At 37.5% G+C, this 24,628-nt stretch overlaps 1 protein-coding gene and 1 long non-coding RNA gene across 3 annotated transcripts in view; one reads left to right on the top strand and one right to left on the bottom strand.

The window, feature by feature from the left end:
- LOC146645351 (metabotropic glutamate receptor 4-like) overlaps nt 1–24,628 on the top strand; it is a 226,903-nt gene that overhangs the window by 122,323 nt on the left and 79,952 nt on the right. The gene's annotated exons all lie outside the window — the stretch shown is intronic.
- LOC146645352 (uncharacterized) lies at nt 8,216–9,320 on the bottom strand. The gene is made up of 2 exons (XR_014909178.1): nt 9,268–9,320; nt 8,216–8,993 (listed from the first exon to the last, which is right to left on the bottom strand). It is a non-coding gene; the product is annotated as an uncharacterized LOC146645352 (long non-coding RNA).

Genomic DNA, 24,628 nt, shown 5'->3' with positions numbered 1-24,628 from the left:
TTGTTAGCTACCCCTCTATTCCCAAAAACCTTATATTCGATAACAGGGAAAATCCTTATTCTTTTTTCCTTCAAAAACTTCCCTCTTACTAGCAAGCTCTAAAATTCAACCCACACTCTAAGTTCTACCTCGCTCTTAATCTCCGATCCACAACTTCTTGCAGAGCACAATTTTTTCCTGCTTGTTCGCTCCCCGCTCTGCTCCCTAATGCGCTGCTTACCTCGTTTGAAAATTCCCCCCTTAGACCAACTCCGCCTCACTGCGCCCCGCTGCCAATCACATAACCCTTGCACCGCTCCCTTCGCACCCCGGTTAGCCAATCCGCTCCAGGTCTGATTTTACGATCTCCCGCTGAGGTTAAGACTATCTTCGAACCCCCAGAACACATCTGACTTCAGACGTATCAACAACTAGCGCCGCTCAGACTGCTTGCGAGTTCGCATAGGGAGCGGCCGATTTCAACAGCAACTTGCGTCTCTTTCCTTATCCGCATATCATTCGGTAAGTGTTAATCTTCCTCTCTAACTACATTTTTGCATTTTCCTTTTTACCATTCTGTCAATCCTTTCATTTAAAAAAATAAATAAATATCACAATGGTTTGTAACAGGTACAATACACCATCCATCCATCCATTTGCCTCCACTTATCCTTTTCTCAGGCTTGCGCGGTGCGCTGGAGCCTATCCCACGTACAATACACTTTAAAAAATATATAAGCTCCACTTTTAACTCCCGTAAAGGTTTATACATTACATGTCTACATCACCTATCATGGCCTCATCAGGTATCTCATATCATCTTGTTATTGTTATGTTATGCTCCTTTGATATTTTGCTAGTTTGCGTGTTTTAAAACTCTTTTTGTTTTTCTTAAACAACACCCAGATGTGTTAACCTGATCCCTGCGAAACACCAGCTCTGCGTGGATTTTGACCGCGAGTGACCGGATGTTGTTTCCGGCCTGAGGTTGCCTGAAATGCCGTGAGGCTCGTTTGAAAGATTGCGCCCGAGACCAACTCCGCCTCCAAGGCATGCCTACCTTTAGCTGCCACCAGTGAGATATCAGAGCCGGGCTCCACATATCCAATCAGGAGCACGAGCAAGACAGCTTTTGCAGACTCTCCAGAAATATACAAGTCCTTACCAACTGCTCTGCAACCCAGTGTTTCTGGTCCCCTCACTAACATCGCTTTTTGAGATATTTTTTATGAACCACCAAAAAAGCAATTTTACCCCACAGTACAGAAGACTGGGTCTGAGGGCAGCAGCGGGGACAAATGATTGTAATGAAGCGACGGACATTTCATGGCTGGTCTTGCATAATCGTGAGTTATTATGTCATATGGTGATAAGTACATAGTTTTGCAAGAGGCATACAAGCACTGTGGAAAAAGTAATCATAAAACTGTTTTTGTGAACACCCTACGTTATGCTTTAAAAAATGTGATACATGTAATGTGATCATCAAAGAACATGATTTAAAAAAAAAAAAAAACTTTTATTCTTATGCTTTTAAAGTATGTCAGATTATCTTAAAACACTTATTTGTATGTTATAATGTTTTTCTTACACCATGTGTAATTTTTATAGACACCTTATTCATTGTATCAATGTGTAATTATGTATCTTTGATAAATAAATAAAATATTTAATCTTGTATTTGTGTACTTTCTGGTGATTCAATAAAAAATTAGTCACATATCGCTCTGATAAACACAGATGGCTGAAAGAAATGTTTGATGGAACAAAGGAAACAAGTGTCTTGCTGCTAAACTTTTAAGTCACCATGGTTTAAATGAGAAAGTCTGTATGTAAAACATGAAAAACTCCATATCAGTGATATCTACAAAGGTGTACTCATTTCTTTGTAATGGTACTTTACTGTTCCAATGAAACAAAAAGAAAATCTCATTTTTAAAGTACATTTTTCGGCCATCCTGACCTATTTTCAGGGGCAAGAATGTTGATGTTAGACTGTGTTTTAAATCAGGTTGTGATCTTAAACTAACTATCACAGCACTGATTTCAGTTGTAATGTCAATTAGAATCCCAATTTGGCTTTTCTCCAGTCAGTGTTATGGTGAAATTTAACTTGTTCTTTTGTGTAATTGCACATGGCCCAGCAAAGGACCCCTTAGTAAACTGTACAGCATAAGTTTTCAATTCACTTTTGTCAGAAAACTTCACAGTATGAGAAGTTACAGCACAGTTTCTCCAAACGTGTGGTTCTTTTTCAGCCAGCGTGCTTTTAGAGCATCTACATTAGCTCATGTAGTAAAAGTACAATCAGTAAGTGTACTTTAACATTTGAGATTCCGAGTCACTCTTGCTTAGATCATGTGAACTATATCATGAACCTTTTTTTGTATAATGCATCAAACGTGTTCAAATCAGTTTATTTTCAATTTATTTTAACTAATCTAGAGACAAGCAACTCCTTTTTAGCTTCTGTTATGTATTTACCTCTCACACCTTAATCTAGATGTTAGTGTTCTCAGAGTTAACATGTCTCATGTTGCCATGTTGTATTTCTAATACCCAGCCTCAGTGTTCGCCCTGTTGACCCTCAAATCCAAACACCAATGATCTAGATATTCACAAAATTCATAAGGAGATTCTTAAGGTCTTAAGTTTTGTTGTTTTTATGTTTTACAAAAAAAAAAAAAACTTCACATTTTTTATATTTTTAAACGAAAGTGACATGCAAGGATATTTTTCTTTAGTGATGTTGCTTCAGCAATCTCAAATACTAATTATTCTGGGAATTTTTATGGTCAAACTATGTGATTTTCCAAATGTGTGTGTGTGGAGTAAAATGACCTTGTTCTTATGATGTTGTCACCGTGAATCATTTAGGATTAACAACACAAATTGTATCGATAGCAGAAACAGTCTTATAACTTATAATTCTCACACGTTACCGCTAGTTTTACAAACGCAGTCTTCTTCAGCTCTGTTTATGTAGCTTTTATGAAACTGATTTTCCATAGTACAAGTAGAATTTAATTTTTCTTTGCTCTCCAGTATAAATGCAATAATTTGCAGGCTTTTTACTGAAACTCTCACAATGCAACACTCAATGCTCAGAGCTTCATATATCAACAGCTCTGAAAATATCTTCTTTTTTAAAGTAATGTAGGACAGGATCTCTCACTCTCTGTGTCTCAAAAAAACCCAACTAAACTGGCAATCACCACTAAACAAATGAAAGTAGTTTATGGCTTTTTTATCAGCTGCATTTCTTTCATTTATGTATTGATCCCATTGTTTATTGGTAATGCTTTTAGGTCACTGTTTTAGCATGTCTGCCTCACACTCCATTTAAACAGTTTAACAGATAGTGGGGTCTGGTAAGGAAGTTGGGGGGAAGCAGACAACTCCACAGGAAGAGTCTTTTTGTCTTTTCTCCACTGTAAAAGATAGCAAGGCAGTGTGAAACTTTCTTTGCGGGAAAGACAAAACTGAGAGCCATGCTAGGCTCAGTGAGAGACTCTGCTCACCCTCTGCCCCAGCGATGGCAGTCCCTCACCAAGCTCGATTTCTGTTCTTTGTCTTGATTAAAGAATGGTAGCTACCGCTCATCGCTTGTCTGCAGGCTTTATTAAACGGAAAACTTCCACAACAACCTCTAAACAGTGGTTTATGGCTTTTTGTCACCTGCAACACCATGTAACACTTGGATGTTAGATTCTTTTACCAGTCAGTGTTGTTAGCCCCAACCCCCAGGCTCCAGCTGTCTGAGCTCTAACCCTGGCTGCCAAATGTCCCCCTGAGGCCTTTGTGCCTTTTACCACCAGACTAAGTTTGTAGTCCTATCTACTAATATTATTTAATTTTTTTATTATAGCACAAGGTTCAGTTAGGTTACTACTTTGACTTCCTCAATTTGAGCACATTTCTGACCCGATACTTTATCAAGCTTTTACTCGAGTGTTTTTGACACTAGCAGCTGTACTTCTACTTAAGTGAAAATTGCCTGCAATTTTGCCACCTCAGTTGCCACTTTTCTGGAGTTTGTACACTTTTTATATTGAAACGTTCAACGTTTTACGTGTTATCCTTGATCACAGTTCTAAACAAGTTAACTTTCTTCACTTCAAAGTAACCCAAAAAAGAAACTATATGTCCAGTTCTCTTTACTCCAAACCTGGTTTAAGGCTATGCTGTTGTTGTGATATGGCCATACAAATAATATTAAGTTTAATTAATCTTTTAAAAAAATGGCTGCTTCATGGCTACCTGTTCAGAGAATGAAGACTTTTATGAAGTTCACTTTATCAGCTGAAAATATTAAAGCCAGAACTTACAAGATCAAAAACCTTTTACTTCATGTACAGGGTTTCCAAAAAAGTTTTATTTCAGGTATATAAACCATTACATTTGATTCAAGTAAAACAAATAATTACATTGATTCTTGTAAAGTTTTTCCAAGAAAGTTTTATTTGATGTAACGGGTTTCCAAAAAAAAGTTTTATTTCAGGTATATAAACCAATACATTTGATTCAAGTAAAACAAATAATTACATTGATTCTTGTAAAGAGTTTCCAAAAAGGTTTTGACTGGCAACAACGCTCACCTGCTAAATCCAACAGAACACCACTGGGACATTATGTTTCACTCCATCTGACTGTGCAGGAGCTCAGTGTTGGGTATGGTAAATGGTCTGTTTCATATTTAGTGCTTTTAGACTCTTCCTGGTTGTTGATGAGACTTTGCAGAAAGCAGCTTCACCTCTGATCTCACACACACACACACACACACACACACACACACACACACACACACACACACACACACACACACTCAACTCCACTCACTCACCTGGAGGATCAACACTCAGGCTAATGATGCTGATGGGGTTATTGCTCTGGGGATTTAGCAGGTGAGCTAAATCATGTGTAACATGTGAATTTCCTGAGTGTGGCATTAATAAAGTCTGTGTCTATGTCAAAGCTGACGTTTAAATTCCTTTTTAAATTTACCAACATTTCTGATTTGCGGTTAAGACTGTGACATGTTTTCACCATTTGAAAGCCAGAAGAGTGATCACTCTTGAAGCCTGGTTGCTGCAGAATACTAGGACTACTAGTACTAGTTCTAGTACTACTGCTACTCCACAAAGCACATTGTTCAGGAATTTCACAAATTTGCTTACGTCTAATGTGTTGGCTTACAGGTAAACTTGTTTTGCAGATGGATAGGATGAAAACTTCCAGCATCACATAATGTTTTCCGATCAGTAGGTTTGGAGTAAAAAAGAACTGGACATATATTTGTCTTCTTTGGGCTACTTTTATGTCAAGCAAAGTTAACTTATTTAGAACTGTGATCAAGGATAACACATAAACCCTTGCAAATGTGATGGTAAAAGAGTCTAACATCTAGGTGTTACATGGTGTTGCAGGTGATAAAGATCCATAAACTACTTCCATTTGTTTAGAGGTGATTGCCAGTTTTGTTGGGATTTTTAGAGATACAGAGATCCTGTTCTGCTTTACTTAAAAAAAAAAAGGATTTTCAGAGCTGTTGATATATTAATCAGTGTTCATAGAAACATGGATCAACCCTGTTTTGACAGTGAGAGTGTTACATTGTGACAGTTTCCATAAAAGTCTGCAAATTCTCTGAACAGGTAGCCATGAAGCAGCCATTTTTTTAAAAGATTAATTAAACTTAATATTATTTGTATGGCCATATCACAACAACAGCATAGCCTTAAACCAGGTTTGGAGTAAAGAGAACTGGACATATAGTTTCTTTTTTGGGTTACTTTGAAGTGAAGAAAGTTAACTTGTTTAGAACTGTGATCAAGGATAACACGTAAAACGTTGAACGTTTCAATATAAAAAGTGTACAAACTCCAGAAAAGTGGCAACTGAGGTGGCAAAATTGCAGGCAATTTTCACTTAAGTAGAAGTACAGCTGCTAGTGTCAAAAACACTCGAGTAAAAGCTTGATAAAGTATCGGGTCAGAAATGTGCTCAAATTGAGGAAGTCAAAGTAGTAACCTAACTGAACCTTGTGCTATAATAAAAAAATTAAATAATATTAGTAGATAGGACTACAAACTTAGTCTGGTGGTAAAAGGCACAAAGGCCTCAGGGGGACATTTGGCAGCCAGGGTTAGAGCTCAGACAGCTGGAGCCTGGGGGTTGGGGCTAACAACACTGACTGGTAAAAGAATCTAACATCCAAGTGTTACATGGTGTTGCAGGTGACAAAAAGCCATAAACCACTGTTTAGAGGTTGTTGTGGAAGTTTTCCGTTTAATAAAGCCTGCAGACAAGCGATGAGCGGTAGCTACCATTCTTTAATCAAGACAAAGAACAGAAATCGAGCTTGGTGAGGGACTGCCATCGCTGGGGCAGAGGGTGAGCAGAGTCTCTCACTGAGCCTAGCATGGCTCTCAGTTTTGTCTTTCCCGCAAAGAAAGTTTCACACTGCCTTGCTATCTTTTACAGTGGAGAAAAGACAAAAAGACTCTTCCTGTGGAGTTGTCTGCTTCCCCCCAACTTCCTTACCAGACCCCACTATCTGTTAAACTGTTTAAATGGAGTGTGAGGCAGACATGCTAAAACAGTGACCTAAAAGCATTACCAATAAACAATGGGATCAATACATAAATGAAAGAAAATGCAGCTGATAAAAAAGCCATAAACTACTTTCATTTGTTTAGTGGTGATTGCCAGTTTAGTTGGGTTTTTTTGAGACACAGAGAGTGAGAGATCCTGTCCTACATTACTTTAAAAAAGAAGATATTTTCAGAGCTGTTGATATATGAAGCTCTGAGCATTGAGTGTTGCATTGTGAGAGTTTCAGTAAAAAGCCTGCAAATTATTGCATTTATACTGGAGAGCAAAGAAAAATTAAATTCTACTTGTACTATGGAAAATCAGTTTCATAAAAGCTACATAAACAGAGCTGAAGAAGACTGCGTTTGTAAAACTAGCGGTAACGTGTGAGAATTATAAGTTATAAGACTGTTTCTGCTATCGATACAATTTGTGTTGTTAATCCTAAATGATTCACGGTGACAACATCATAAGAACAAGGTCATTTTACTCCACACACACACATTTGGAAAATCACATAGTTTGACCATAAAAATTCCCAGAATAATTAGTATTTGAGATTGCTGAAGCAACATCACTAAAGAAAAATATCCTTGCATGTCACTTTCGTTTAAAAATATAAAAAATGTGAAGTTTTTTTTTTTTTGTAAAACATAAAAACAACAAAACTTAAGACCTTAAGAATCTCCTTATGAATTTTGTGAATATCTAGATCATTGGTGTTTGGATTTGAGGGTCAACAGGGCGAACACTGAGGCTGGGTATTAGAAATACAACATGGCAACATGAGACATGTTAACTCTGAGAACACTAACATCTAGATTAAGGTGTGAGAGGTAAATACATAACAGAAGCTAAAAAGGAGTTGCTTGTCTCTAGATTAGTTAAAATAAATTGAAAATAAACTGATTTGAACACGTTTGATGCATTATACAAAAAAAGGTTCATGATATAGTTCACATGATCTAAGCAAGAGTGACTCGGAATCTCAAATGTTAAAGTACACTTACTGATTGTACTTTTACTACATGAGCTAATGTAGATGCTCTAAAAGCACGCTGGCTGAAAAAGAACCACACGTTTGGAGAAACTGTGCTGTAACTTCTCATACTGTGAAGTTTTCTGACAAAAGTGAATTGAAAACTTATGCTGTACAGTTTACTAAGGGGTCCTTTGCTGGGCCATGTGCAATTACACAAAAGAACAAGTTAAATTTCACCATAACACTGACTGGAGAAAAGCCAAATTGGGATTCTAATTGACATTACAACTGAAATCAGTGCTGTGATAGTTAGTTTAAGATCACAACCTGATTTAAAACACAGTCTAACATCAACATTCTTGCCCCTGAAAATAGGTCAGGATGGCCGAAAAATGTACTTTAAAAATGAGATTTTCTTTTTGTTTCATTGGAACAGTAAAGTACCATTACAAAGAAATGAGTACACCTTTGTAGATATCACTGATATGGAGTTTTTCATGTTTTACATACAGACTTTCTCATTTAAACCATGGTGACTTAAAAGTTTAGCAGCAAGACACTTGTTTCCTTTGTTCCATCAAACATTTCTTTCAGCCATCTGTGTTTATCAGAGCGATATGTGACTAATTTTTTATTGAATCACCAGAAAGTACACAAATACAAGATTAAATATTTTATTTATTTATCAAAGATACATAATTACACATTGATACAATGAATAAGGTGTCTATAAAAATTACACATGGTGTAAGAAAAACATTATAACATACAAATAAGTGTTTTAAGATAATCTGACATACTTTAAAAGCATAAGAATAAAAGTTTTTTTTTTTTTTTAAATCATGTTCTTTGATGATCACATTACATGTATCACATTTTTTAAAGCATAACGTAGGGTGTTCACAAAAACAGTTTTATGATTACTTTTTCCACAGTGCTTGTATGCCTCTTGCAAAACTATGTACTTATCACCATATGACATAATAACTCACGATTATGCAAGACCAGCCATGAAATGTCCGTCGCTTCATTACAATCATTTGTCCCCGCTGCTGCCCTCAGACCCAGTCTTCTGTACTGTGGGGTAAAATTGCTTTTTTGGTGGTTCATAAAAAATATCTCAAAAAGCGATGTTAGTGAGGGGACCAGAAACACTGGGTTGCAGAGCAGTTGGTAAGGACTTGTATATTTCTGGAGAGTCTGCAAAAGCTGTCTTGCTCGTGCTCCTGATTGGATATGTGGAGCCCGGCTCTGATATCTCACTGGTGGCAGCTAAAGGTAGGCATGCCTTGGAGGCGGAGTTGGTCTCGGGCGCAATCTTTCAAACGAGCCTCACGGCATTTCAGGCAACCTCAGGCCGGAAACAACATCCGGTCACTCGCGGTCAAAATCCACGCAGAGCTGGTGTTTCGCAGGGATCAGGTTAACACATCTGGGTCTAAAAATATAAAGAAAAACAAAAAGAGTTTTAAAACACGCAAACTAGCAAAATATCAAAGGAGCATAACATAACAATAACAAGATGATATGAGATACCTGATGAGGCCATGATAGGTGATGTAGACATGTAATGTATAAACTTTTACGGGAGTTAAAAGTGGAGCTTATATATATTTTAAAGTGTATTGTACGTGGGATAGGCTCCAGCGCACCGCGCGAGCCTGAGAAAAGGATAAGTGGAGGCAAATGGATGGATGGATGGTGTATTGTACCTGTTACAAACCATTGTGATATTTATTTATTTTTTTAAATGAAAGGATTGACAGAATGGTAAAAAGGAAAATGCAAAAATGTAGTTAGATTTTTTCAGGATTTTCCCTGTTATCGAATATAAGGTTTTGGGAATAGAGGGCAGTGGCGGCTCCTGAAAAAAATCTCAGGGGGGGCAATTTTTATGATATCGACTAAAATGACCCATTTAATGAGTACATCAAACAACACAATTTTAATTTAAATTTAAAATGAACAACCATATTCTGGCCATTTGTATAGATTTGTAAAAATGAACATGAACAGATTTTTTTTTTTTTTTGAATGAATGAAAAATAACTATTGAAAACAACAACTGTAAACTGATTAGATAAAATATGACGGTTTTTATCTACCTCTTCGTTGTGCCTTCTTAAAGCAATCCGATGTCCATCATCTAGCTGCGCCGCTATGCTAGTTTTCCCTAGCACAGCTAGCTTTACACTGTTGTCCATATGAACTCGTGAGCTTTCATGTTTCTTGATTCGTTCGGAGAGGTGCTTTAAGTCGGTTTGTCCAGATTGTGTCCACGTCAAATCACACTTGTCACTTTTGAACAGTATGCACGGGAAACAAAAAAGTGCATTAGCTGTTCCACAGCCTGTCAGCCACGACTTGCGCTGGAACCAACTCCGACAAAAAGTCCTGTTGTATGCTTTTGACTTCTCCTTCGTTGCCTGGGTTAGTTGAATTTCGGGCTTGTCAGGTCCCAACTCTTTAACTTGCAGTTTTTCTGCCATTGTCCTTCTGGCAAAAGTACGGTGGCTGGGAAGTGCAAAGTGCAACAAATTAAAAAACGGCAACAAATTAAAAATCCACAACAAATTAAAAAACGGCAACAAATTAAAAAACGGCAACAAATAAAAAATTCACAACAAATTAAAAAACCGCAACAAATTAAAAATCCACAACAAATTAAAAAACCACAACAAATTAAAAATCCACAACAAATTAAAAATCCACAACAAATTAAAAATCCACAAATTAAAAATCCACAACAAATTAAAAAACCACAACAAATTAAAAAACCGCAACAAATTAAAAATCCTTGACGGAAAGGGATTGTCTGAAATACCGGAAGTGGAGAGTGATGTCACGAGAGGGGGCGTGGCCAGAATTTTTGGTTGAGGCGCCATGTTTCTGGGCCGAACAAAGCGCTAGCGAAAGAGGAGCGAAAGTACACGGATAACACCAGTTATGGTTCGTACTTGCTGTGCGGTCGGTTGTAAAGTTAGATCGCACGACCGGCAAGGGAATAAGGTTGAAAATGGTTTATCTTTTCATTCTTTCCCCACCTGGAAGCAACATGAGGCAGCTCATGTATCGGATGTTACCAAAAGAAGGCGTCTAGTCTGGATAGCAGCTGTGAGACCAGCTGATATCCAGTTCGATTCCATCTCCAAATATCTGTTGGTGTGCTCCAGACATTTTCATTCCGGTAAGTTATAGATATGTTCATATCACTCTTTATCGGTCTTTTAAGTCTGACATCACTAGCCGTGTCTTGGCTCAAACTCCCAAGAGCACCTGCAGGTCCATAAATCACACGATCACTGTGGCATCACTGAGTGTTGAAAAACTATCTAAAGTCTTTCATCTGTAATAAAATGATCAGCGTTCTGCTCTACCATGTGTAACAATTGAGTTTATCATCCAGGCATCCATGAAGACGAAATTAGCAGGAAGTTAGCTCACTAGATTCCATCTAAATACAATATAGCATGTCCTAACTGAGGGATTTTGGAAACAAAGTCAAACGTACAGCTCTGCTATCACTTCCAACATAAATGAAGACAGAAAACTAAACAGCAGTGACGTTTGTAGGGTACTGAAGTTTGGCTAGCTGGTGTAAAACGATGTGCTACGTGACCGTTAGCGGCACAGCTATGTTAGCATAATATAAACACTAACTTTTTCCACTTAATAAAAGTTATCGTGAGGATTCTCGGTGGTCAGAAACAAATGTAATCGCATCGCAGGATGCTGTAAACGGACCAAACTCCAGCCAGGAGAACAACTGAGATAATCCATCCACAAGGATGAATAGGATTAGTCATTCATATACTGCTGCATGGGCTGGGCTGTAGCTACATCGTAAGGTTTTAAAAACTGAGCTTTCAAATGATTAGTGGTGATAGAAGCAGTGGGAAGCCAACAGTGATCACTGACTGTTTTTAGGAGTTTTTTGAGATTAAATAGAAGACAATACAAAACATTAAACATGTTAACAACACAAAATCCATATTAAACGCAGACTACTTTAGGCCTGGAAGCAGGATTTGTCACGCCACCACTTAAAGACCAGATAGCCTATTAGTTTTCTTTTCGATGCACTCTGAGGTCATAGCAAATTAGAAAAAAAAAAACATCCTAATGAGTGATTTTGCAGAACTACGTGCTATTTATAGACTTGCTAATTATTTGGCATTATTGCAGCAGACCAGCCAATGAAATGGATGAAACATCGTGACTGGGTTCCAGCGCTACACAAGGGACCTGCTTCAAACATACCACCATGCCAATACTTCTTCCATGTGAGGGTGAAGAGGTGACCCTTCTGGATAAGATGGTGAAGGTTTGCTGCCGTTTTGATGAACAGTGTGGTAGTAAAACCAGGGGAAAATGAAACTTGCTCCTGTTAAATATTCTTAAGTCTTGTGCTGTATAAATAGCGGTAATTTTTCAGAAGATAAATTGAAGTAATTGATAGTAAATTAAGTAGTGTTAGTAGTGGGTGATATCGTGTAAATGCTGTCATGATTTTGTGTAAACATTTTGTCTTTTATAAACTATAAATGACATGGATTCTACATTGTAACTGATGTGATATTCTATAATAAAAAAGAGGCAAAAATTAGTTTGTTTCTTTATTGAACTTTTGAACAGTGGTACTCAGTCAGTACATATTCAGTAAATGCAAATTATTTACATGGCAGTGCACTTCAGGCATAAATCTAGACCCTTATATAAAACATTATGGGTCATTCCCACAACCCACAACTTTACAGTGCTCCAGCAAAGTATCCAATAGCAGTGACAACTCCTCCACAGTAGCAGGTGGGATTTTTCTGTTTTGAGGACGGCTCCTTTTACCTTTCAATACGGATGGTCTGTTTATGTTTTGATCCAGAGCAGTTTTTGGGCAGCTGAAGAGGAGAAGTCTATCTTATGGCCAACCTCTGGCTGTATCTTGGTCATATTACCCAGCAAAACCCAGTATGCAGGTTCATCTGTAACAGCCCTTGTGCCACAGATCCGCATTGTTGCTTCTACTTTAAAAAGAAGAACAGCGACATGGCTGCAGGTCTCCACGACTCCGGCCATACAGGTGCAGTGGGCGGCTTCAACCTTCCCTGTGATGCTCACAATGACCCATGGCTGCAATGCTGGTTCATTCAGTCTTTGAGAGTGCAGTACCTGAAACATACAAGTTACAAGTTAATTTAAAGACAAAGACTAATGAGCCAAGGCCAACATAAATGTGTTTTATCTACTTTCAAATCCATTTATCATAAATGTAACAAAGTGTTTAGAAAGTTAGCACATACATGTAATTTTCCATTTTTTTATGTATCCATCTATAGAACGCTGCATGTTATATTCCAAATCTGCCTGTTCTCTTTCAGAAACCTGACTTCAGAAAATGAAACTAAAGTATGTAATCACTTTATGGAGAAAGCATAAAGTTTGACTTTAGGTGACAATTATGGACACGTAATATGATAAGGAGATTCTGCAGGTCATTAATCAATGTATTATAGTAAAAAATGTATTTTTGTGACACAGGACACAAACACGGAAGCAAGATATGTAATTAGGATTATTTCTAATAAATATGAATAAATAATTGCAATTTCTTTAACCACTGAGAATAACTAAATCCTTCAGAACAATGTCACATCAATGCACTCTACTCACTATGGCTACGTTCACACTACAGGTCTTAATGCTCAATTCCGATTTTTTTGTCTGCTTGTTCACACTACAAATAAAATGTGACAGCAAACACGCTCCTTTGTGAACCCTCAAAGTGGCCCACATATGCAAAAGCAGATGTCACACACAACACGCTCTGTTTAGACCCAGACCAAACAGTATTGTTTGACTGATGCCCCTTAAATATAAAGATTTGTTTCAGACTTTGCTTTAAATTATTTTGTTATTTACATATGGCCTAATAATTATCCTTATTGCCATTTTAGAGAGGAGCGGTGCTTCAAAGGATATGCAGATTTCTGTCAGAATCTGCAGATTATACAGTATAAGTAAAATGTTCATGTTGTCTTCCCAACAGTTTCACTAACATCTACACGGGATGGACACGAAGTGCCGTTGTTCCTGACCACCGAGAATCCTCACGATAACTTTTATTAAGTGGAAAAAGTTAGTGTTTATATTATGCTAACATAGCTGTGCCGCTAACGGTCACGTAGCACATCGTTTTACACCAGCTAGCCAAACTTCAGTACCCTACAAACGTCACTGCTGTTTAGTTTTCTGTCTTCATTTATGTTGGAAGTGATAGCAGAGCTGTACGTTTGACTTTGTTTCCAAAATCCCTCAGTTAGGACATGCTATATTGTATTTAGATGGAATCTAGCGAGCTAACTTCCTGCTAATTTCGTCTTCATGGATGCCTGGATGATAAACTCAATTGTTACACATGGTAGAGCAGAACGCTGATCATTTTATTACAGATGAAAGACTTTAGATAGTTTTTCAACACTCAGTGATGCCACAGTGATCGTGTGATTTATGGACCTGCAGGTGCTCTTGGGAGTTTGAGCCAAGACACGGCTAGTGATGTCAGACTTAAAAGACCGATAAAGAGTGATATGAACATATCTATAACTTACCGGAATGAAAATGTCTGGAGCACACCAACAGATATTTGGAGATGGAATCGAACTGGATATCAGCTGGTCTCACAGCTGCTATCCAGACTAGACGCCTTCTTTTGGTAACATCCGATACATGAGCTGCCTCATGTTGCTTCCAGGTGGGGAAAGAATGAAAAGATAAACCATTTTCAACCTTATTCCCTTGCCGGTCGTGCGATCTAACTTTACAACCGACCGCACAGCAAGTACGAACCATAACTGGTGTTATCCGTGTACTTTCGCTCCTCTTTCGCTAGCGCTTTGTTCGGCCCAGAAACATGGCGCCTCAACCAAAAATTCTGGCCACGCCCCCTCTCGTGACATCACTCTCCACTTCCGGTATTTCAGACAATCCCTTTCCGTCAAGGATTTTTAATTTGTTGCGGTTTTTTAATTTGTTGTGGTTTTTTAATTTGTTGTGGATTTTTAATTTGTGGGTTTTTAATTTGTTGCGGTTTTTTAATTTGTTGCGGTTTTTTAATTTGTTGTGGATTTTTAATTTGTTGCGGTTTTTTAATTTGTTGCGGTTTTTTAATTTGTTGTGGATTTTTAATTTGTTGCCGTTTTTTAATTTGTTGCGCTTTGCACTTCCCAGCCACCGTACAAAAGGGTAGGTTAGAAGCGATCTAACCGAATTTGGGGGAGGCTGTGCCTCAACCGTTAACAATACCGCTGCCATCGTCTCTCTCTGACCTTATAGCTCACTTAGGCTACTGACTGAGGTAAAATTCTAGAACAGCAAATCTTCGCGCGTTTTCTGCAGGGGCGCAATTTTAAGCGCCCCCAAACCATTTAATTCAGCGACGCTGATAGGTCAAATATTTATTATTTTCCCCTGGCAACCATTTAATGATAGGCTATTTCGCTGCATATCAAGGGCGCTTTGACGAGCGCCCCAGAAGAAGAAAAACACCGTTTGTTGGTTGAACTTTAATGAGTCAGCTGGTGAAAATGTTAAAATACGCCTGGCTGTATATGGGCACACACATAGTAAAACTATCATTGATGAATTTTTTAAAAATATATATTTTTACTCCTCCACATTTGGGGGGGGCGGAGCCCGAGCGCCCCCTATGGGCCAGCCGCCACTGATAGAGGGGGTACCCTAACAAGTTATTGTAGGGTTTTGGAGAAATCGCGGAGGGTTTTTTAAGGAGTTTTCCCTGCTTATGTATCTAAGGAGGGTTAGGGTTAGGGGATCGCGAGTTTTTTCTGAGTATGAGTTTTATTCTAAATCTACAAATGCATATAAATCGAAATAAAGTTTTCCCCCAAGGCATGCAGCATGTGTTTGTGGCCATACTGAACGTTACAAAAGCACAAGTTTAACTAAACAATTTTAATATGGTTTAATACATTTTTAAACACATGAGCACGGAGCCCGAGAGAGCACGGTCCGGAGACACGGGCGCGCCCCCGCGCGCCCAGACACACAGCCTCGGGCGCGCGCGGGCGCGCGCACAGACACACACACTGACCCGCCACCAGATGGCGTTTTTTGAGCATAAAAAAATAAAAATAAAAATTTAATTGCTTAAAGAAATAAAAGAATGCTATTTTTTGATATATAAGAAACTATTTTTATGAATATCATATTTTTATGAATATCATATTTTTATTACTTAATTACTTCCTACTTCCGGAGCTCATGAATAATTTAATTACTTCCGGAGCTCATGAACAATTTATTAGGGGTCATAAATCAATTAGGGGGGTCATAAATCACTCAGTTTGACGAAAGGGGTATAATATCACTCTCTCTTCATTAAAGATTTTTGGAACTTCACAATAGAGTAGATCTGGCTATCTGAATTCAACTGCTTATAAATCTTCACATTCAAACATGTAGTTTATACTCAAATAACAACTGATCAGACAGAAACAAATACATCTGTGCCGTCCTACCAGCAGTGTGATTCATCTGTGTGATGAGGCTGGTGAGCTCACTGCAAATAGACAAGCCAGGCAAGAAATATGAGTGCTTTTCACACTCAACAGCTCTCTTATAGAGACTATGTAGACTTTTCACATTTGAAAATAAACACAGATGTACCCATGTTATCAACTCTCTCTTTGTCATCTCTAAAACTTTGAGATTAACAGCAATTTAAATTAAGGTTGTTTTTGTTGTTGTTTTTTAGCAAACTAAAAGTAGGCACATACTTCATGTCTGAGTTAAAACATTTAAAGATGTGACACGGGATTCTTAAAAAAAACTAAAAAAAACCAAGTCTCCAGTGGCCCTAAGAGATGAGCCCAAGCCTAATAACTGAATCAGTCCACTGCACTTTAGGAGTGGGCCGATTCACTTTGCTTGTGTCTATGATATAATCATCTCAGGCACAAAGCTCTGGCTTTGAGCACAGACGCCCCATCCACCTGCCTTCTGTTTGAAGACAAACGGAAGACAGGTGGGACAGCCAATCACAATACAACTATGTTAAAGAGAAGACGAAGGGGCTAAAATGTCTTGTTTCAGACATAGGGCGACTGCCAGGCAGTGGGATTAGAGTGTGAATTAAATATAGCAGCCACACTGAATGTGGTCCAGAAGTCCATGAGAAGATGAAGATAAAGATAAAGAGAAGAAGATCTCGAAAAGTAGATCAGCCAAATTTTAATCAGGTCAGGTTTATCACTTTTATAGGCCCATTCCCAGAACTTTTTGATTACACCTGTTCGTCCATAACATGACCAAAATGTACACAGGAGGACAGAAAATGGAATTGCTGTGATAAGCATCATTCTTCTGTACAGCTCCATAGAGCATCTCAACATCATTATTTATTTTCAGTTATCCAGTGTAATAGTGCAATACTTCTTCCCCCCCCCTCACTATTCCTGTGTATACGCTTTGTTTGTTTACTTTTCCAGCTTCCATCAGTTTACTGTCTCCTGGGCAACAGTAACAACATCAATTGCTGGCAATGCAAATATTAAACTTTTCTCTTTGAATTTTTATGACAACACCTTACAGTTACTAGCTTTTACAACCTACATGACTGTAAACACTGACTGAGCCCAACTAGAGATATCAGTTATCATTTGCACTTACAGCCTCCTCGCAGTTGTTAAATGTGTGCCTGGCTTAAACAGGTCTGAGACAATACACACCTGCTTCAGCCTAAAATCTCTTTTTCCACTCATGTTAGGTCATCTAGAATCAGTCAGTCACACAGATATATCACAGAGACTTTCCATCATACCACTGCTCTATTTATAAGCCTCCCCATACACCAATCCTACTCTCCAGGGAGGTCATTAATTTGCCTCTCTGTCAGTGGTATGCCCCACAAAAAGTCCATCAAAACTTGCTGGCTGCTTATCTTTATGGCTACATTTGCTACATTAGAAATTATAGCCGCATGGATTCTCATTAGAAAGAGGTCGTTTAATTACAGTGTCCTGACAAATTTAAGAAGCACATGAGACAGATGACCCTTTTATTTTTCTCTTATGTTTCAGTTTCAGACAAAATTTAATTACACTCAACATTGTTCACACTCATAGCATTTTAAATCTGACAGCTCTGAAAAATAGGGCAAAGCTACCTTATCTTGGGGGAATAGCTCACTGTCGTGCATTACCTCCCACAGACAATCTACTTAGTGTTGCCACTCCACATTGTTAATACTCCATTAATATCTGTCTTCATTACTGCGCTTTGTTTCAAGAGTGCCAGATCTCTGGAGTGGAGATAAAGTGGTCAGTACTGTTTCTCTGATGACTTTAGGACACGCTGTCCGTGACTATTTACTCCCTGCTCCTGTCTCAGCATTGAAACTTTTACAGCACTGACCCCTTGACCTGAATACGCTCATATTGCACTTTGTATTTCAGGCACAGCGCCACGGTGGCCGTGAAAGGTGTTTAATGAACTGTCTTGTAAGAAGACAGTTGTGCTTGCCCATCAGCACTTATCCATCCTCCCAGTTTCTGCATCACTTTCTTATTTACAGCCATATCTCAGCTGGCTTTTGCTGAGCTAAGGCATTTCTCCTGAATTGAAAAGCCTCAGAGGTGTGAACAGTTCATCTGTATAAAGATATATCATTTGCTGATATTTGCATGCTATGGAGTGTCTGAAGAGCACAAAAATATTTCACCATAAAACAGCAGTAATCCCTGATACTCTCAGCCTGCTGATACACTAAATTTGACAGCAAACACAATGAGTCACATCTGAGGTAAAGGAAATGTTTTGTTAGTGTTGAAAGCAAAATTGAACATAATACACTAAAAATATTTTGGTTGCATGAATTAACTGCATCTGTTGGTCTATAACACAAGGCTTCTTTGTTGAAAACTGCTGGGAGTTAGACTAAATTCAGTGTTGATTTATTCACTAAATCACTAACACTAAAACACAGAGAAAAGGTTTCATTTCCGTATTGTTAAATGATTATGCATTACTAATACTCTTTTCCATAGTTGATTAATTATTGTTAGAACCCCACAGAGCTCAGTTCTTACTCTCACTATGAGTCATGGACTGCAATGTATTTTTGTTTCTTATAGAGAACATATATAATAGACACATAGGAATATATGTAAACGAAAAGGTTGATTTACCAAAGGTAAAAGTACACCAAAAATCCTATAAAAATCGAACTCTAAGTTACTAGAGTTTAAAAAATGGAGTAAAATGCAATAAAGGGCAGTGCCCAAGAGTATCAAGCAGCTCAATGTAATATTAATAAGAAATCCCAAGCAATAATATAGGGTCATAGTTTAGGGTTTAGTTGTTGGGATTGAAACACAAGGGACCAGGTAGCTTGCAAACACGAGCTGTAAAAAATTTGCATCATCTCATACGAAATAGTGCTTAAAGACTGTGGCCTTATACCAAGAAGAGTAAAAAGGTATAGAAGTAGATAATGATACCAAATTATACTGACTGAAGCACACTGACTATTACTAATACTAATATCCTGTGAGTTAGAGACAGAAATTGACTGTATGGATAGGTTTTGGTTTTCTTTGCATTGTAAATAGAGGACGTAGAAGATGCACATTTGTCTGTTTTCACACAAAGAGGACTGTAATATTGGGTAATCATGCCATACATAATGTCTCTTAGCAAGCATAAATATCAGTGTCAAAAGTACAAAGTGAACTAATGAACACACAATAAAAACAACAAACTGTTCTGTCCTTGAACACTTTGACTTTGAGATTTTGAGAGTTTATCAGTAATGCATGTACTATCAGTAATGCATGTACAGTTGCTATTAGAGTTTCCCACATACAGGCTACTCAGTTAGGCAACCCAAGTATACCTGGTGACTTGTTTTCTTAATGCCTAGGAAGAAACTTCTTGTACTTGATCAAGCACTTTGAATCACCTTGTTGTTGAATTGTGCTATACAAATAAACTTGCCTTGCCTTGCCTTGATTATAACCTGTGCTTGTTTTAAAAGATGTGTAATTACAGTGTAATAGATGTTACCCTGGAGCAATGTCCAGAGTGACAGCAATTGCAGTATAAATAACAGAATTGCCAGCCTTACTAATATAACTAGTTGTACTAGTAGTTGTAATTGCACTGGCAGTAGTAATTTTAATTAGAAATATCACATCCCAGTAGCACAGCAAGAAAAGGAAGTCTGACTTGACTAAAAAGTCTTTTATTCAAAAGTGACGATGCTTTTAATCATCCTTAAAATGAACTTGGCTAACATTCACCAATCAGAGGAGCAGAAAACATTACCCACCTTCCCTTCTGCCTCCTGGCCTCTGCTCGGATCAACTTTACACACCCATTTCATGTGTTTTGATATTAATTGAAAGCTATTTAAAATTTTCATAACTTTATAAATATATATTAGCCATTACGCTGTTACAAAGCCTTGTGCTCTGGTTCTGGGCTGTTTCTTAAACATACATGTATTCAAGAAAAGATTAAAAAAAAAAACAATTTGTCATAGGATTACATTCAATGAATACAAATTCTCTCTTTTCAGTTACCTCAAAGCACTTCATATTGTCAGGTAAAGACCCTACAATAAACAGCAGTGTAAAATTATTTGGGGGCTAAACCAAAATTATGAATGGGGCTATACTGTCCAGAAATGTACACTTATTCAGTGCAGTAGGCAGGAATAAATAGCTTCTCTTGAACAAACTCCTTAATTACCAACGTTAAGGGTTACCGGAGTGCAAAACAAGCACACTTAAAGGTTAAAGGAGCAAGAAGTTGTCAACTAGTAAGTTTTTACATATTAATGGGATGAAATTAGATCAAAACTGTGTTCTTTGCTCTCTTTCAGATCTACACATGGCACCATAAGGCATGTAGTAATCAACCTTTTCAGATATCAGCACATGAAAGAGAGTGCATTGCTTCACCTCATCTGTCACACTCAACCTTAGTACTCTCTGTCATGGTCTCTACTAGTAAGCAAGAAATGACAGAAATATCTAATATGTCACTTCCGTGCTGGTTTTCCGCTGATGGGAATAATTAAGTCAGCGCCCTATCTCCTTCTTTTTTCCCCCTCAATTTTCGCAGGTGTTCCACTGGGCTTTTAATTTCCCTGCCTGATACTGTTTTACTTAGAGATGCTTGAACTTTGCTAGGTTGGCTTGCTGTTTGATAGAAGCGAGCTCCAATTTCTGCTCTTCACATCAACACCGCTTGTTTACCTTGTTCACTCGGGACAACTCTTTATGTTACACACTGGCTTCAATTTTGCTTGGCTTTTTATTTTGACTTTGAGAGCAAAACAACTGGGCACCAGCGGTCTCTCTGACCTTTATTCATCTCTAGTCCTCCTTCTGAAATAAGCCCTTTTATCCCCACTAGATTCCTTATTCCTCAATGGAAATGCTTCACTGACACATTTTATTACATGTTTACCCAGTTTCAAGGGTGATAAATTTGGCTGACTAAAGCATGCTGAATAAACAGAATATGCTTGCAGAGAAAGACCATTTCAGTATTCATATTTTCTGACCATTAGCAAGGAACGTGAAACTCAGTAATTGGCCAGCTGGGAAGTGTCAAGATGGAGCTTAAATTTGCAAATAGTCCCAAATCTACTGTATTTGTACTATTTGTATGAAATTTTAATATTGCTTGCATGTACATATGAGTAATACCTGCTCAGATACCTTGTTGTACTTTGTTGTTTAAGAGCATTCCCTGAGGGTGCACTACTGGGAGACACTCCTTATCAATATGATGAGGAAGATGGTTATGAAGAACTTTAGAATGCATTTACAAGTGTGTGATTATACTTAAATTGGATAATCTAAATCAGACTGACTAGCCTGAAAATAAAGCAAAATTACCTTAATATATCAGTACTGAACAATAATAAATAAATAATCACATTAAAAACCCTTAGAAGCAGTCATAATTAATTGATTTTTTATCTTTCATGCTAAAGCTGATAAGTACATCTAGTCTCGCTCAGTTTTCCATTCTGTTTCACTACTTCTCACACAGCTTGATTCTTGAAGCAGAATAACTAGAGGGAAGGGAATGAGAGCAGTGGTGAAAGATTTGGGAAGTACCCTCTGTAAATGGAGCTGATGAGATAATTTTGGGAGTGTCTTCCAGTAGTGCACCCTCAGGGAATGCTTGATTGAATTCCCAATGGCTTTAGATTGAGATGCACATAGGCCATCATAACATAATTTACATCTTAAATAATAAACAGAAATCATAGTTTCTACAAAAAGCTGTTAAATTTTGGTCTTCAAATTATTTGTTTTGAGATAATTGTGAGATGAGATAACTGCATAGGAGTTTCTTTAGTTGCAAAAATGTTGCTCTGTTTTTCTGAATTAATGACATAAGTTATAATCCCCAAAGATGCTCTGTTGACTTGAAAGTCTAATTTCATGAGCAATAATGGCCCCACAATTAATGTACATTAGGGAGATGCACTGAGAGATACTGGCATCTTTAACTTATACAGATGGTAATGTTTGTCTCCCGGTGTTACAGGATATTCCTTGATCATTGGAACCAGGAGGGTTTCAGGATATATGATGATGCATGTAGAAAAAAAAAGAAAAAAAAAAAGAAATCAAGAGACAGAGATGCCTGTATCTCTCACTGTTTTAAAAGTAAGCCAAAAGAAAGTTGTATTGACACTGAGCAGGGGGACGTTTTCTCTTAGTTTCCCTGATAATTATCTCATTAATTCAGATTTTTGTTAAATGAAAAGATTTCTCTGAGTTTATTTGTCAAGTGAATGCATTACACATCCATAATGTGGTACTAATTTGCATATACTTTATTTCTACAGCCATGTTGGCAAAAAATACTTTAAGGTAAATGCTAATGAAATGCTAATATGGCATTGCAAAAAATATAAATTCTATAGTTGAACATAAATATTAAATACTATAATTTATGGCAGTTCCTCTATGAATGTCTGCAAAAATGAATAGCAATACATTGCAAATCCAGAGATTTAATCTAGACCAAAGTGACAGACCAAAAGTGCCACAGAGCACAGAGCAATGCTAGGAAAAAATGATAATAGCCTTGGTTTTCTTGTCTATTATGTATCATGAGTTCTTTCCATCTAGAACCAAAGCCATGGAACTGACAACATACATACAGTGCAGGTTTTTTATTTTCTTTAGAAAACTGAAAAAAGTATATACAGAAGTTACATATTCATTACAATGAACAATCAAACTAGCTTTTTTTTGGTGACTTTTTCTGATTGATCATAATACTTAAAAAATGGCAGCTAATTTTTCAAGTTACTGTTCTTTATTTTTTTTTTCTCATTTAGTCTTCCTTTCTTATAAAGGAATGTAATAAAACATACATTTCATGGTTATCAGGAAAAAGAATTGGTCAAATAAACCGCATTGAAATGAAATACTGTAAATGAATCACGTTTATTTTAAACATGATATTTCCCTTCAGGTTATGGTTTCCTCTCAGGAAAACTAGATTTATTATGAACTCATTATTTTTAGTTAGCTCCATCTTCTTAGTCCGTTATCACCAGTTTTACTGCTAACACTGGTGTCTGTCACATTTGTGCCTCCTGATAATTTTTATGGCTGCTGCCAACAAGAGTTCTGAATACAAAAGCTTTAATGAAGTGTCTTGGGCTGAAATCAGTTTAGGTCATGATTCAGTGATGCAGAAGAATGAATTGGGCATATAATTATACAAAGAAGTTGTGAACTGGCCCAGAGGGACCGCCCCCCCCCCCCCCCCCCCCCAAAAAAAACCCCAAAAACAAACAAAACAAACAGTTATTGGCTCTCTCCCTGGCTGTTTCTGGTGTGGCTCCATCACTGGTGTGAAGCATTGCAGTAAATATTGAGTAGAGCTGTCCAATAATGATATTTTTTTTAATGCAGAAACAACAGGCATCACAATACACTGCAGGCCTGTACACCACTGACCTCATGGTCTTTAAGACACTTTTGAGATTGAGCGAGATCAGTGAATAAACTGAATACGATGTGACGTGCAAGACTTATTGTGAACCTTCCCAGAGATATTAAATCCATTTCTATCCCAAGGCACTGCTAAGAATATCCCTTTTTCACTTCACTGATGTCTTCTGCACCAATGCAGTATGTATTAGTTGCCTTAGAAGAGGAGACAGAGGAGAGCACCAGTTCAGGATTGCTGAATACAAAAGGGATATCCATTGTGCTAACTGTGAAGACACCCAGACGTTTCATAATATTACAATTTTTAACATCTGTTCTACATCTTCCAGAGCTCTCATAAAATACTCTGGCTTTTCATAGCTAGGCAATACTTGATGAAGCATTAGTTAGGTATTTTGATCACACATTCATCTTTTTTATGTGGTTGTTAATGCTGGGGTTATCATGCTAATTCATTATAACCCAGGGGAAGATTAGTCAAAACCTGAGCATTATTTGCACTTTATACAACTTCCTTCAATTTTTGTGGTAAACAAGTGCATTGTTGTTTATGCAATGAGTCATTAATCACAAATGTCATTTAGTTCAAATCTCACAACATGCTCAACCTTTAGTTGAGCTCATTTGGATGTTTAACGCAAGTAATAATTCAATTTGTAATGAGATAATTAATCACAGTTGCCACTGCTCAAATTAATGATTGCCACTGCTTAACAAATAGAACAAAAGCCATGTGTAGGAACACAGAGTGCCTTTCGAAACAGGGAGTAAACAAGTGCTGAGGCCCATCAAATATTTAATTTGGCTGCAAGATTTTTCGTATTGTTTTTGCTAAGGCAAAGTATGAAAAATTAGCTACCCATTTTGACAAAAGGCTGCAAATGGAGTGGAACGGCCCACCTCTGCAAGAATGGGAAATACACTCTTATCTAGTATTGCCTGCCTGCTCTATTTTTTTTTTCAGAGATACAAAGATTTATGCAAACTGTAACAATGCAGAAATAGCCTCTGGCTACTGTTTTGCACTGGGTTTGGTGTGTTTGTGCATCTATGGGTTTTACACCCA

Source organism: Rhamphochromis longiceps, linkage group LG20, assembly GCF_057381845.1.
Source record: "Rhamphochromis longiceps isolate RC_006_pf linkage group LG20, R_longiceps_female_GT1.1, whole genome shotgun sequence".
Taxonomy (NCBI): Eukaryota; Metazoa; Chordata; class Actinopteri; order Cichliformes; family Cichlidae; genus Rhamphochromis; species Rhamphochromis longiceps.
Note: the sequence above shows the minus strand (reverse complement) of the source record. Positions and strands in the feature narration are given on the sequence as shown.